We start from the raw sequence: 15,058 nt of genomic DNA on the forward strand, positions 1-15,058 counted from the left end.
GTTTCACCGGAGGGGACTATAGCTTTTCTCTGCGTCCGTCAGTCCGTATGTCCGTCCGTCCGTCTGTCTGTCCGTCCGTCTGTCTGTCCAACTTCAGTTTTCCACTGTTTTTTTCTTTATGCGTTGGACGAATGATATGAAACTTGCTGAGCAGCTTCAAAATATCAAACTACAGATCAAGTTTATACTTTTGTAGCGTCTGATTGACATATTTTCAAGAAAATTATTTTTTTATATTCCAATTTTTTAATGTTCGGGTTCGTTATCGGGCTCGGTTTGTATCAAATAAACGAGGAAAGAATGTTGTCAGTAATAATATCGTGCATTACTTTGACCATTCCTTTTATCGTTTCTAACAAACAAATAAGTTCTGTAAAATAGTATCAAGCATTGTGTTGTAAATTTATTCGACAGGGTTTTTTGTATTATTACAATCGGGTTCGTTATCGGGTTGGTCTGTTGAGACGGTAAGAAATGATATTCTGCATAACAGTGCATTGTTTTCACCTACAAACCGGTAGGGGACGTGTATTGCTTATGCAATACTCTCAGAATGCTTGTTGGTTTTAATGTAGAAGATATTTGAATATTTTTCTCTATATATTCCTATGTAAAACAAAAATTAACACACACACACACCAATTGTGGTCCCAAACCACCCCTGAGATCATGATTTGAAAATAAATGAATCTGGGGATGCTTCTACACAAGTTTTAGCTTTTCTGGCCAAACGGTTCATGACAAAAAGAGTTTTGAAAAATACCAACAAAGTTTCAAAAATTCATAATTATCTTCCCTAAAGGTATTCGCTTACTCAGAATAAAAAAGTTCACTGATGATAATGAAAACCCATCTATATTGTGTCATAAAACTTTCATGGTAGTGTTATTTTTCACTTTCAAATAAGTAAGTCAATGGTCTGCTTTGTGAGTTAATGGCCATTGAATATATTTTGAAAAATTGAGAATTATCTTTAAATTAATTTCTGAAAATTGTCTTAATTGTAAAAATAATGCAAATTGCTAAACTCCTTTAAAATGGAATACAGTTTAAGAATGGCATAGACACTAAATAGAACATGTGAACTTGAAATAAAAAATACCACAGAGTCTGCGTCATCTGTTTTATATTTGGATATTTTACTGGAAATGGACATTGATGGTAACCTAACAAAACTTTATGATGAACGCGATGACTTCAATTTTTCTTTAGTCAAATTTCCTTACTTATGTAGCAATATACCTTCATCACCTGCATATGGTGTATTGTCTCTCAGTTGATTCGATACGCAAGGGTCTGCTCTTCGTATGAACAGTTTCTAAGGCGAAGCAAGCTACTGACAAACAGGTTGATAAAACAGGACAATCAACAGTCTCGTTTGAGGTCATCTTTTTGTTCGTTTTATGGCCAATACAACGACCTTGTCAGCAAATACAATCTTCCACTGGGTCGCATGCTGACTGACGTTTTTTAGACTAATTGTTAGACCATAATAAGTCACCTAATTGTCTACGGACTTTTTCCGATTTTTTCCCGATTACGACAAAGAGCACACGGCTGGTGTGACCGGTCAGCAGAGGATGCTCATTCCTCCTAGGCACCTGATCTTACCTCTATATATTTGGAGGTCCATGTTGCTCTGCTTTGAATTTGTATTTCGTTTTATGGATTTTTTAGATGGTTCACGGTTTGTTATTGTCATTTTTTCATAGATACAAAGCATCAAGCTTTCATTCACAATTTTTATAAATATACCAGTCTAATTTCCTCTATTAGTTTTCAATTACCTACCCATTTCTGGTTCAATTTAAAAATAAACTGAATGATTATTATACTACAACATTTATAGCATTAACCTAGGTATATTGACCTTACTCTGCTGAATTAAATTTATATGAGGTCAGTGATCAAAATTTTTTATATGGTAACTTTTATCATTTTCAAGCATTTTTCAATATTTTTGTAGTGCGTGCCATATGATTATCTAAATGAAAAAGTGAGATAAGTCCAACAGATAGTATGCAAAATTATGTTCACTAACATATAAAATCTTTACTTTAAATATTACAGTGCTACCAAAAATGTTTCAGTGAAAAACAAAATCCTCTGTTTTGCTTTGAGCCTTATTTCAGAATTAAATAAAAAATATCGAATATCAATAATATTTTATTTCGTAAATACTTTTTGTGTTTAGAATAAACTTTACTCATGACATTGAAATTTATAACGATCCGAATTTGAGAATTCAACCCCTAAGTAAACAACGCTCTTATAAGATAGTGTAGCCCTTCATTTCGACAAACTTAAATTTCCCTCACATAATGATGCTATGTATCAAGTTTGGTTAAAAGTTGACCACTGTTTCTGGAGAAGAAGGAAATGTTAAAAGTTTACAAAGCCAACAAAAAACGTCAACGACGACAAACAACGGACAAACTTTGATTAGAAAGGCTCACTTGAGCCTTCGGCTATATACAAAACATAACGCGAGCCTTTTCTTCATGACTGTGGTTTTCTCGTTATCTCACTTAAGAATAGACAACATTTTTTAAGTCAATGGTCTATATAAACTCTCTGCCGAATAGAGTTTGACGGGGTTAGACACCTCGCACGCAGGTTGGTGTTATAAAAGTTCCCGATAAGAACCGCTGTTTCAAGGATGATGTTAACTGTGCATTAGATTTAAATTGTCAAATACATGTAGTTTTGAGACAAACTAGTAAGTAATTGAATTGGTCAGAACAGGACGTCACAAAAGTCCAAAAATGAGTACTCTCACTAGATGGCGCAATCGTTGCCTACATATGTTTGGTCTGTTCGGTCAAATGTTCATGTAGAGCAAAGGGGATCGGAAACTATGGATTTGGGAAGACGACTTAACAATCTCAATTCAAATCTTTAATTTATTAAAATAGGAAAATTGTAATTAGATTACCTTTGCGTAAATGTCACCATGCCGCATTATTGTTTTATTTAATATTTTTTGTATAAAGAGATATTCAAATCAAAAAGAAAATTATAAAACGTTTGGATAAATCCTGAAACCTAAAATCTGAATTAATACCTTTACCGCTGATAAGTTATGGGCTGGCATGATGCATGGCAAAATATTTTACGATTCATAGAATAATTACTACATGTATCCAAGTTTTCTTTTAGTTTACTACATAGTAACAACTGCTATGGCTTCTTTTTTTAAAAATGTCTAGTCAGTACCAACACTTTAATTAGAATTATTGTCATGATTTGAGAACCGTGTGCATCAGCAATATCATACCGTGAATGTAAGAGAATAGAAAATATTAGGTATACCACTCAAGACATAAATACCTTTTCTAATGAATTTCCTTAACGGAGTAACAAATATTTCAGATGACAAATCTTTTCCGGAGTTCTCAGATGTATCTTCTTCAGCCTTACAACCAGTTTTTAACTCTTGAATCCTTGCCTCCAACTGCGCGATGCGATCATTTTGTTTTTTCGCGGTGTTTTGTGACTCAATGGTTTTTTGCTCAAGTAAGATAATATGTTCTCCCTGTTTACGCATTATCATTGACATCTCTTCAATTTTTTGCATCGCCATATTAAAATCAGGATTATCGTACAAGTTTTCGATCATCTCTGCAGAAACATGGATAGATACATTGAAGAAAAAGCAAATGCATGTTGAAATAAACATTAGCCACGCCATTGCACTTCCAACAATGACAAAATAAGATATGAAGGAGCATGTATCTATCTTGCACATGTGACCTTAATTTCGCATGACTGTTGGAATTGATAAGATTATCTCACAAATGTGCAGTCAAAGTCTTAAGTGACATGCAGTTTGGAAACACATATGCATGGTTTCACTTCTTCGTCTGACAAACGTTTTATAGACACAATGGCCAAATTAAACGAACTTAATAACCGTAAATATAACATAATTTCTATAATTAAGGATTAACAGTTTTGTTTTTAATTTTTTGTTTCTTGCTCTTTTTATCATTTTTGGGGGAGGGGGGAGTGGATTTTTTTTGGATTTTGTTTGTTTCTTAGTTTTTGGTTTTTCGTTTGTTTGTTTGTTTGATAATTTTATGTCTATTGTATAACTTGTCTACATCACAATACGGCACGTATTACTTTTTGGTCAAATTCTTTATGGTGTTAGCATCATGATGACTTATTCAAATGATTTGAATTATCTACCTGTATTTTATGACTCTAGGGCATTTATAAAAAAACTAGTGGGTATTTTTTTTTTTTTTACAAAAAAACACATGTCTCCCCTTCTCCCCAAGGATTGTAATATGGGGCAAATTTAACAATTGAAAAAGAATAATGTCAGCTATATGTTACCCAGACCCATCTTTTCTTAATTTGACCTTGAGTAAAACATGGTCAAGGTCATATATAAATGAATAGTACACCTAAGTGTATTATTATTGTTCTTTGTTTAAAGTTTGAAGTCCTTCTGTCAAAGTATATTCAGGAGTTGAACAATGAAGTTTTTTTCTAATTTGACCTTGAAATAAAAATTTTAAGGTCAAGGTCAAAATTTTTGGTAAGGTTCAACTAGGTTGTATACCATCTATCCATGATACAAGTTAAAAGTCAGTATGTTAAAGGAGTCTTGTGTTATGGTCCGGACAATATTTTTTATGAAAATCTTGACCTTGAAGAACAAAATAGGTCAAGGTCAAAACTTTTGGTGGCGTGCACTCTTTCTCAATACCATCTACCTTTGTTCCATGTTTGAAGTCTTAATGTCAAAGGTTATTCAAGTTATGACCCAGACAAAATTTTATTATTTTTTTCTTTTTTCTTAATTTGACCTGGAGTAAAACAAGGTCAAGGTCAAATATTATTCAATAGTACACCTAAGTGTATTATTATTGTTCTTTGTTTAAAGTTTGAAGTCCTTCTGTCAAAGTATATTCAGGAGTTGAACAATGAAGTTTTTTCTAATTTGACCTTGAAATAAAAATTTTAAGGTCAAGGTCAAAAATTTTGGTAAGGTTCAACTAGGTTACATACCATCTATCTATGATACAAGTTTAAAGTCTGTATGTTAAAGGAGTCTTGTGTTATGGTCCAGACAATATTTTTTATGAAATGCTTGACCTTGAACAAAATAGGTCAAGGTCAAAACTTTTGGTGGCGTGCACTCCTTCTCAATACCATCTACCTTTGTTCCAAGTTTGAAGTCTTAATGTCAAAAGGTATTTAAGTTACAGCTTGGACAAATTTGGATGAAGAAGAATAAGAAGAAGAAGAAGAAGAAGAATAAGAAGAACTAGAGCAAAGCTCGTTGCAAAGCAACGAGTGGGTCTTCCGTTAAAGTCAAGAGTAAAGCTTGATGTTCCTGCAAGAAGCAGAGTGTTTAAATCAATAACAAGAGCAACTTAAACTAAAAGATAAATTAATACGAATGATACTATGTACGAATTAACAAAAACCTTAACGATTCTAAGAACGACTTAACAAAAAAATAATTCCGAAGGTGTCAAAGTACTTAACAAAAATCGAATTATACTTGGTACGAGTTTGAACTTTCGCTATTTTTGAAACCAAAAACGCAGAATCAAAATTTCCGAAAATCAATTTTTAAACCCCGATATCTGTTATACATCGTCCGATTTAAAAACGGATTTTAGTTTTGTACTCATCATGAAAATTACCGTAGGTTAAATATGTTTAATTTTTAATATTAAAAAACAATGAAAAATTAAAACAAGAGGCAAATGGGCCACATCGCTCACCTGAGGAACAATAGGTATGATAAAATCAGCTTAATGGAGTCACAATGCAAACTATCTGGACAATGTACAATAATACATGTAGATATAAATATAATAATAAAATCCATCCCCCCCCCTAAATATTCTTATGTTTATAATCATTAGTTCCTTTTCTAAAAGGATGATTTTATATTGATTTTATAGTCATATCGCATGTTGAGTATTGCAGTTCTCAAAAAGATCCTTAACAATAGTTTATATATGGGATATAAACCTACATCAAACTCTGAACCTTCTTGTGAGGCCAAAGAACTTAACAATTATAAAGAATCATCTGGCTAATTAGTTTCTGAGAAGATTTTTAAATATTTACTAACTTTGTATCTACACTACCTGAGGATGCTTCCACATAAGTTTCAGCTTTCCTGGCTGATTAGTTTCTGAGAAAAAGATTTTTAAAGATTTTCTCTATATATTCCTATGTAAAAATCCATTCCCCCATTGTGACCCCACCATACCACCTTGGACTATGATTTGAACAAACTTGAATCTACACTACCTGAGGATGCTTCCACTTTAATTTGAGCTTTTCTGGCCTAATAGTTTTTGAGAAGAAGATTTTCAAAGATTTTCTCTATATATTCCTATGTAAAAATTGATCCCCCTCTTGTGGCCCCTCCCTACTCCGGGGACTATGATTTGAACAAACTTGAATCTACACTACCTGAGGATGCCTCCACACAAGTTTAAGCTTTTCAGGCCGAATAGTTTTTGAGAAGAAGATTTTTGAAAAATACCAACCAGTTTTCAATAATTCTCAATTATCTCCCTTTTAAAGAGGGCGCGGCCCTTAATTTGAACAAACTTGAATCCCCTTCACCTAAAGGTGCTTAGTGCCAAATTTGGTTGAAATATGTCCAGTGGTTCTTGAGAAGACGATGAAAATATGAAAAGTTTACAACAACGACAATGACAAATTGTGATCAGAAAAGCTCACTTGAGCCTTTGGCTCAGGTGAGCTAAAAACAAAATGAAGGAAACATAATTGCATACTTTTATTGAAAAACAAATTTTCACAGCTAACAATTGTAAATTACTTTAAACAACCATAATTTTGTTTGTTATAATTTCTTATCAAACACAAACCACAACAAGGCATGATCGATGCTTTCTTAAAGTTCCATTACAGTAACTGTTCATGAATTATCCGATTTAATTTGAATTACTGGTAAACAGTCTGTAGAAAACATTAAGGAATATGCATGTGGGTAGAGGTGACAGGTTAACCTCAAGAGCTCAAAAGAATCAACAGGTAAAAACCACGTGGCCACCAATAGCTGAAAATAAAAAAATCAATAAGCTGTGTTAAAACATGTACCGGTACTAATAATAGCTGTGTTTACATTAACATATGCATAGTATTTCTGAAAAAAAAATACACTGACCATGCAGTGTAATTAGTATGACATATCCCGATACGTGACATTAGATGGCACAGGACAGTTTTTTTTATACATTTCATTGTAGCCTGGGGACGTGTGTCTTCGGAACCCTGTAACTAGAATTTCCTCAGTTCCAATTCAGCACAAATACCTTTAATTCACTCTTTATAAGGCCAATCACCAATTTCTGAAAAAATTACTAGTCAAAACCTGTAAAATTTTCTACATACTGGTTTTTATGAGATTTTGACCCTTCCATATTTTGCTAATTTTTCATGATTTTTCAGCTTTTTAGACCTCCCCCAGCCAATTCCCTGCAAAGGGCTGACCTTCCGTACCATGTGCATGTTGCTCCATCACATGTCAGAAACTTACCGGTGTATAGTTTATAATGCCCCATCCACCTACTTTTCGTGTTATTTACCCTCCCGTCTGTAACTTGCATTTTCACTGTCTAAAGTCAACACAACAGTCATAGCCGCAGGTATCGCATTTTACTTCTGAATCTCATGTACCTAACATATGGGGCCTACATATTGAATATCAATTTCAACAAGTGACATCCCTCTAACTAATGATAATCATTAAAAATCATTTCATGAATTTTAGCAACACTCATAAGCCTTCAAGTACAGCAACTCTCAATTTTACAAAAATATTGACTGGTACTTTATCCGAAACTGTCCCTTGCTACCTTTAACTTACACTAACATTCTCTGAAAAGTCATCTTGTCTTAAACTTACAAAGCGTATATGCTACTCTGAGAAAAAGTATACCTCATTTTGCCAATTCCATTAAGGATTAAGAAAAATATGGCCATTTAAGTGAACCCAGCATTTCCACTTTCCTCTATTTAACACAGATTCATAGGGCTCTCCATAAATGAAGCATCTTTACCTAATCTTATAGAGGTCAACTGTTGTTCAACCTCCCTAAATAAGAAACCTTATTCAAAACTACATACATATACATGATATTATCATGACAAAGCATCACATCACTTAGAAATACCCTTACATGTATACCCTCCCCCTATTTTTTGATTTTCCTAAGAAGCATTAGTTTGAACACTTTAACCTAATATTATGAAACTTGTGGCAATTCCCTTGAGTCATTCCTCACACATATTTGAAAACAACCATCACTGATATTGAAAATTGATCTTTTCTTGATAAATGGATGAAATGTAACATTTTTTTTCACAAAAAGACATGCCGCCATACATGTGATATTTTGTTTTCATGAAACAGTAAGCTTATAATAATATTTAGTGAATATCTTATTTATTCTGGTTTCTAGTCTCCTTTTAACTTTGCTAAAATAGTAAGACCTACAAGTGTGATGTCTGCTCTTAATTAAAATGAAATTCAAACACAACTGGGTACCTGGGGACGGATGAGAATTCCATGATAAATGTTCAAATTTTATATGTTTTCCTACATTTTTTATGCATATATACAATAAAAGGGTAAAAAAATGTTGTTTCTTGATCATTTCGAGAGTAATTATACCGAGCGCAGCGAGAGGCGGGCAAAGCCCGCCTCGCGAAGCGAGGATTAATGGTGACACGTATATATAAGAAAATCAGTGAAAAATGAAAGTTGAATCAGGGGTACTATGGCCAAAAAAAATTTCTTCCAGCCCTGGGCGCCGCCATATTGGCAGCCATTTTGTTTTTAAAAAGTTAGTTCGATCATTGATTGACTGGTTCTTATCGATGTTTATTGCCCCTAGACTCGATTAAAATGTTCCAGTGTTTCAAAAGAAGGTAATTTGAATTGAAGGAAATAAAAAATGACACCAGATACGTTTCAATAGTGCTTCAATCAAGAAACACGACTAGTTTTATGTATGTCTTATCAAATTATCGGATGGAAAATAAAAACATTAACATCAATATGAACTGATCTTTTAGATACTGAATAAACTGTTCAATTTAATTACCGTGGCATTTATATGAATTAAATTGATAAACAATGAAAGAAGAAATTTTAAAAAAGTTCGGAATATTATGTTACTCTCCTCGGCTATATTTCCAAAGACAAAACGTTAAATACATCTGAAACATGACGTCATAATGTAGACTGAGCACGCGACGTTTAGTAAAACTTTTGCTAATGATTTGAGTAGGCAACCAGGCGGATCCTACTGCGTCTGTTTCAAATAAATTTTGTTCTACAAAAATCAAACTACACTGTGTTAAATCTGCGCTCGGTCCAACAGTCACACCGTTTACATATTTATAGCAGATGTTATTTCAAAGTCAAATGTACATTTACATATCCAACATGTAATGGTAATGGAGACAATTGGAAAGAGGGGGTGGCTTTTTGAATTCTGTAAATATATCTAAAATATCACTTTTGGATAGGAAGGAGCAAAAACTTGAGTTTTTTGACATATTGTATACTTTGATAACTGCATTTGTGTACATGTAAATTTTATTTGAAAGAAAAATATGCTGTTTTAAAAAAATGAGTTATATAAGTCAGGTTGCTTAATGTTATTTCATGAAATCAGACAGCAAAACTGCTGCAAATTTATAATTAAAATAATTCAATTGATCAAAACTCTTTTACAGTATTAATTCTTATCTCGGTAATTAACTTAAGCCTATTAATTGTCATCAGGATGGGAAATACCTACTTTCTAAGCCAATTTACTCTAGTGGTGGTCATTCTACACATTTAAAAGGGATTTACTTCCCTTGTATATTATAGCTAATAAATCATGTAATGACATATATAACCAACAAAATCATCCATTTTCCCAAAATAGACTACTTTTGGTACAGAATCCACTCAAAATTACAGTTCAATGAGGAATCTGAAAATACCATGTAGTCTTGAAGCTTACACTAACATTCTCTGAAAAGTCATCTTGTCTTACACTTACAAAGCTTATGCTATTCTGAGAAAAAGTATACCTCATATTGCCAATTCCATTAAGGATTGAGAAAAATATGGCCATTTAAGTGAACCCAGCATTTCCACTTTCTTCTATTTAACACAGATTTATAGGGCTCTCCATAAATAAAGCATCTTTACCTACTCTTTTAGAGGTCAACTGTTTAACCTCCCTAAATAAGAAACCTTATTCAAAACTACATATATATACATGATATTATCATGACAAAAGCATCACATCACTTAGAAATACCCTTACATGTATACAATCCCCCTATTTTTTGATTTTCCTAAGAAGCATTAGTTTAAACACTTTAACCAAATATTATGAAATTTAAATGCTTCTATTCTGATCAATTGAATTTTTAAGCAGCGTGAAATTAAAACCATCGCAATTGATACTTTAGTAAAAATCATGAAATTTTTAACACGGTGGAATTAAAACGACTTACAGTATTTCATCCGAACAGCCTCAAAGTATAATTTTCTGTTATACCATTTTTTATTAAATGAATTCTACTGGGTTTTTTTTTTGCAAATAAATTTAGCGAGGATTTTTTTCTCTTTTCTTATTAATGACAGGTTTTAAAAACAATATTATGTTTAGTATGTATAAAATTCCATAAACAATTTTACGTATGTATAAAATTCCATAAACAATTTTACAAAGCTTTGGATTTTAGTTGCACAATGAAAAAATGAGGGATTGCACGATAATACATGCTCATTTTGAAATTTAAAGCATTGTTGATTTCTTTTCCTAGATAGAGATATGCACAAAATGATGTTGCTCTGTGATGCTTTGCCAAGATTAAAAGCATGAGAGAGAGAGAGAGAGAGAGAGAGAGAGAGAGAGAGATCTGAGGCACATGTAGTAAAAATTATTACATACATTTGTCTTACTGTAAAAATTGTTTACAAAGTAGATGTGTTCTGCATGTAAAGTGTACCTAAAATGAATCAATAAAAAAATATATAAAAGATAAACTAATCTCAAAGAATTTACAATGGTTGTGCGAAATATTCAAATCTTGAGAAGAATGTTTTATAGATATCAGGGAACATTAACCTAAAATCTGAACTTAAAGTTCTTTTCATCTTGCACTCTGTTTTACATGCTCTTTCACAGGCGATAATCATATATAACGGCGAGCCAGACAAAAGTTCTAATTTTAATTAGACTGAATATTTACCATGTCAAATATATTTATTTAATTAAGCACAAGCCTGTCTGAGTTCTTTAATTCAATAATTAAGTGGAGGTGATATGGTAAAGATCTGCTATATTCAAATATTTAGGGTAAAGTTATCATCATGCAAACATGCACTCTAATTACAACATTCTACTCTTGTGTGCCTTTGGACATCCACCCCTTTTAATTGCACTGTTTTACAGTGTGTGGTGTGTTGTTCAATACAAAATAAGACATACATATACATAATAATAAATAGACATTCAAAAGAGTAGTGAGCAAAACATACACATGAAAATACATTGGACAGATAATATCCCGAGATTTCTCTTACTCAAATGCTCGCTTTTATATTGTTACGCACGCCAAAAGCGGAGGTTAGAGTCAGAGGAATGTCGGATTAGATTGAAAAGTGCACAAACACTTTGAAAAGAAAAAGTCAATACGACATATCCTGTATTGAAACATACCTTTATAATCTGTCATACGTTAGTTGAGCTGAAATATCCACTATCGCCGTCTTGCAGGCCTTTTTTCTAACGAACCGCTATCAGCTGTTGTTCGCAGTCAAAACATGGCGAGTTGACATGGTGAATCGTACGATAATTTTTTCGATTAAAACTAATAAGACTAATAAAAACTAACAACGTAATTATCGACCGAATTAACGAAATTGTTTCAATAAACACTCTGATTAACTATATAAAAAAGGAGTTCGGTTTTATGACCTGTACGAAATCTTTTCAGCAGGAGTTACTTTAAGTGTGAATTTTGCACTATTTTTTAAACCAATAACGAGGAATCAAAATTTCCGGACAAATCAATATTTAAACCCTGATATCTCTGCAATGCAGTGTCCGATTTTAAAACGAATTTAAGTTTTGTATTAAGCTTTGCAAACTATACAATATGCATATATTTTTATGTTTTTTATAAAGTTTTATGATCAGTACGAATCGTTACAGTAGAAGTTACTTTCAGTGTGAATTTTGCACTATTTTTAAAACCAAGAACGCGGCATCAAAATTTCCGGAAAAATCAGTTTTTAAACCCTGATATCTCTGTGATGCATCCTCCGAATTTTCAACGGTTTTCAGCATTAGATTCAGCCTAAAAAGCTCTACAAAATACGTATACTTTTTTTGTTTGATCAAAAAATTCATTTTTTCGAAAAATTTGATTCGCTACCAGTTTCGACCGGAAGTGACGGATTTTTATTATATAGCCTCATTACAGAGGTAAATCGACCAAATCATAACCATTGAAAGTTTCAAGCCTGTTTCTTAAAGCGTTTTTGAGAAAAGTCCCGGACAAAATGACTTTTTTAAAATTTTAAAAATGACGTAACGTCAAAACGGAAGTGACGTTGTCTTTAAAACTTTAACATCTTTGAGGGACGATAACTTGCTAAAATCTCTGGAATTTTCATTGAAATCGGTTGAAAACTTTTTGAGTTATGAAGCAAAAAAGGAGTCAGAAAAAAAAGAAAAAGTATAATAATAATAAAAAGAAACCGAAGAAAAACAAAAGGGTCTTCCGTTGGAAAACGGAAGACCCTAATAAGAAAGTCGACAAAAACAATATGTCTCCCCTTTGAAAGGGGAGACATAATAAAGTGAGTGCTTTTGTTTACTTCTTTTTGAATTGTTTTACAATGTAACCCCGATATTTAAAAGGCACTGTCCTATTTGTGTATGCATAAATTGCCCAAAAATAACCTGTAGAACCTCACATTCATTTTCGTTTTGATATTTTGGCAACAGAAATGTTTACTTTCTTATCCTCAAATGTACCAGATTGCCGCACGTAGCCCGTAAGGAAGCATATCGAATTAAAGGTACAACTAATTCTGCGAAATAACAAATCTTAGTTATATAATACTTAATATTCAAAAGCTAAAACATCAAGACATAGACTCAAATATACACAAGAGGCCCAGGGGCCACATCGCTCACCTGAGCAACAATCGCCTTAATTCTGATCAAATTAGCATTACAGTATCAAAACATCTTGACAACTAAGTACAGTAGATCTTGCTAAAAAAAATTAAAGCTATACACGCTATAATTTGCGTCAATTTTGAATAAAGGGGAAAATGTATATGTTTGATTACTAATAAAAATTACCTTAATGCTGTTAATTATAATGCTCAATTCGATCACGTAACAAATATATCAAATATTAAACAATAAAAATTATTTATTTTCCTGCCAGGAGAGTAATGCCTCCTCGTGAATATCAATCTATCACGTGATATCGACAGCTAAATTTAGCCTATCATACCAAAACTGGTGAAGGGTCAACATCTTCATAATTGCGATAGTTTCACAAAGGAAAGGATATTTTCAGTAAAGCATAAATTTGTCCGATATACGAGTACAAACAAAAGAAAAAAATACAAGCCTGTGAGTAGATATGAATACTTCCTTTAAAAAAAATGACGTAGACCTGTGTGTTACCCCTATGTGCTATTTATAGATCCTATAAGTGTTAATGCAGAAGTAAGGGTATCGTGATTGACGAACGTATTTTACTCATTATACATGTATGTATTTCAAATTAACAACTGTTTAGCATATCAAAAATCCAGTTGGATATTAAATTAGGCAAACAATAACGACCACCTAGTTCTCCGCGGACATGCGCAATGAGGTCGGTTTGCTCTTCCTTCATCAATATTCATGAAAAGGTTTATTTTCCTGGCAGGAAAATAAACAATTAAAAATCTATATCTTTGTAACGAGATGGAAATCACCATTGTAATTTACAGATTAAGGATAACTTTTATAAGTAGACAAACACATGCGTTTTCACTGCCATTCAAAATTGACGTAAATTATAGCGTGTATAGCTTTAAAAATCTGCTAATTTTTATCCACTTTTTTTTGGGTAAATACCAAGCCCCTTTTCTTGTTGTACCTGAACAAAGATTTTTCTCTATTCCTATATACCCCTACCCCCATTTTGTGGCCCCACTTTTCTCTAGGGAATCATGGTTTCATCAAACTTAAATCTTCATAACCTGTGCTTTCACACTAAGTACTGAGTTTTGACCGAAAACTTTCCCAGAATATTTTTAAAGATTTTCTCTATATATTCCTATGTAAAAATTCAAACCGCCATCACGGCCCCGCCCTACCACTAGGGACTGTAATTTTGCAAACTTGAATTTACATTACCCGAGGATGCCTCTACACAAGTTTAAGCTTTTCTGGCCAAATAGTCTTTAAAAAGAAGATTTTCAAAGATTTTCTCTATACATTCCTATGTAAAAATTCACCCCCCATTATGACCTCACCATACCCCTGGACCATTATTTAAACAAACTTGAATCTATACCATCTGGGGATGTTTCCACTCAAATTTGGGCTTTCCTGGCCTTATAGTTTTGAGAAGAAGATTTTTAAAGATTTTCTCTATATATAAAAATTTATCCCCCATTGTGGCCCCGCCCTACCCCCAGGGACCATGATTTGAACAAACTTGAATCGACATTATCTGAGGATGGTTACACGCTAATTTGAGCTTTCTTGGCCAAAAAGTTTTAAAAAGAATTTTTTTTAAAGATTTTCTCTATATATTCCTGTATAAAAATTTATCCCCTAACTGTGGCCCTACCCTACCCCCTGGGACCATGAATTAAACAAACTTGAATTTACACTATCTGAGGATGCTTCCATTCAAATTTGAGTTTTCCAGGCCTAATAGTTTTTGAGGAGAAGATTTTTAAAGATTTTCTCTATATATTCCTATGTAATACTTGATCCCCCAATTGTGGCCCCACCCTACCCCC

The sequence above is a fragment of the Magallana gigas genome, chromosome 9 (genome assembly GCF_963853765.1).
Source record: "Magallana gigas chromosome 9, xbMagGiga1.1, whole genome shotgun sequence".
In the NCBI taxonomy this organism is placed as follows: Eukaryota; Metazoa; Mollusca; class Bivalvia; order Ostreida; family Ostreidae; genus Magallana; species Magallana gigas.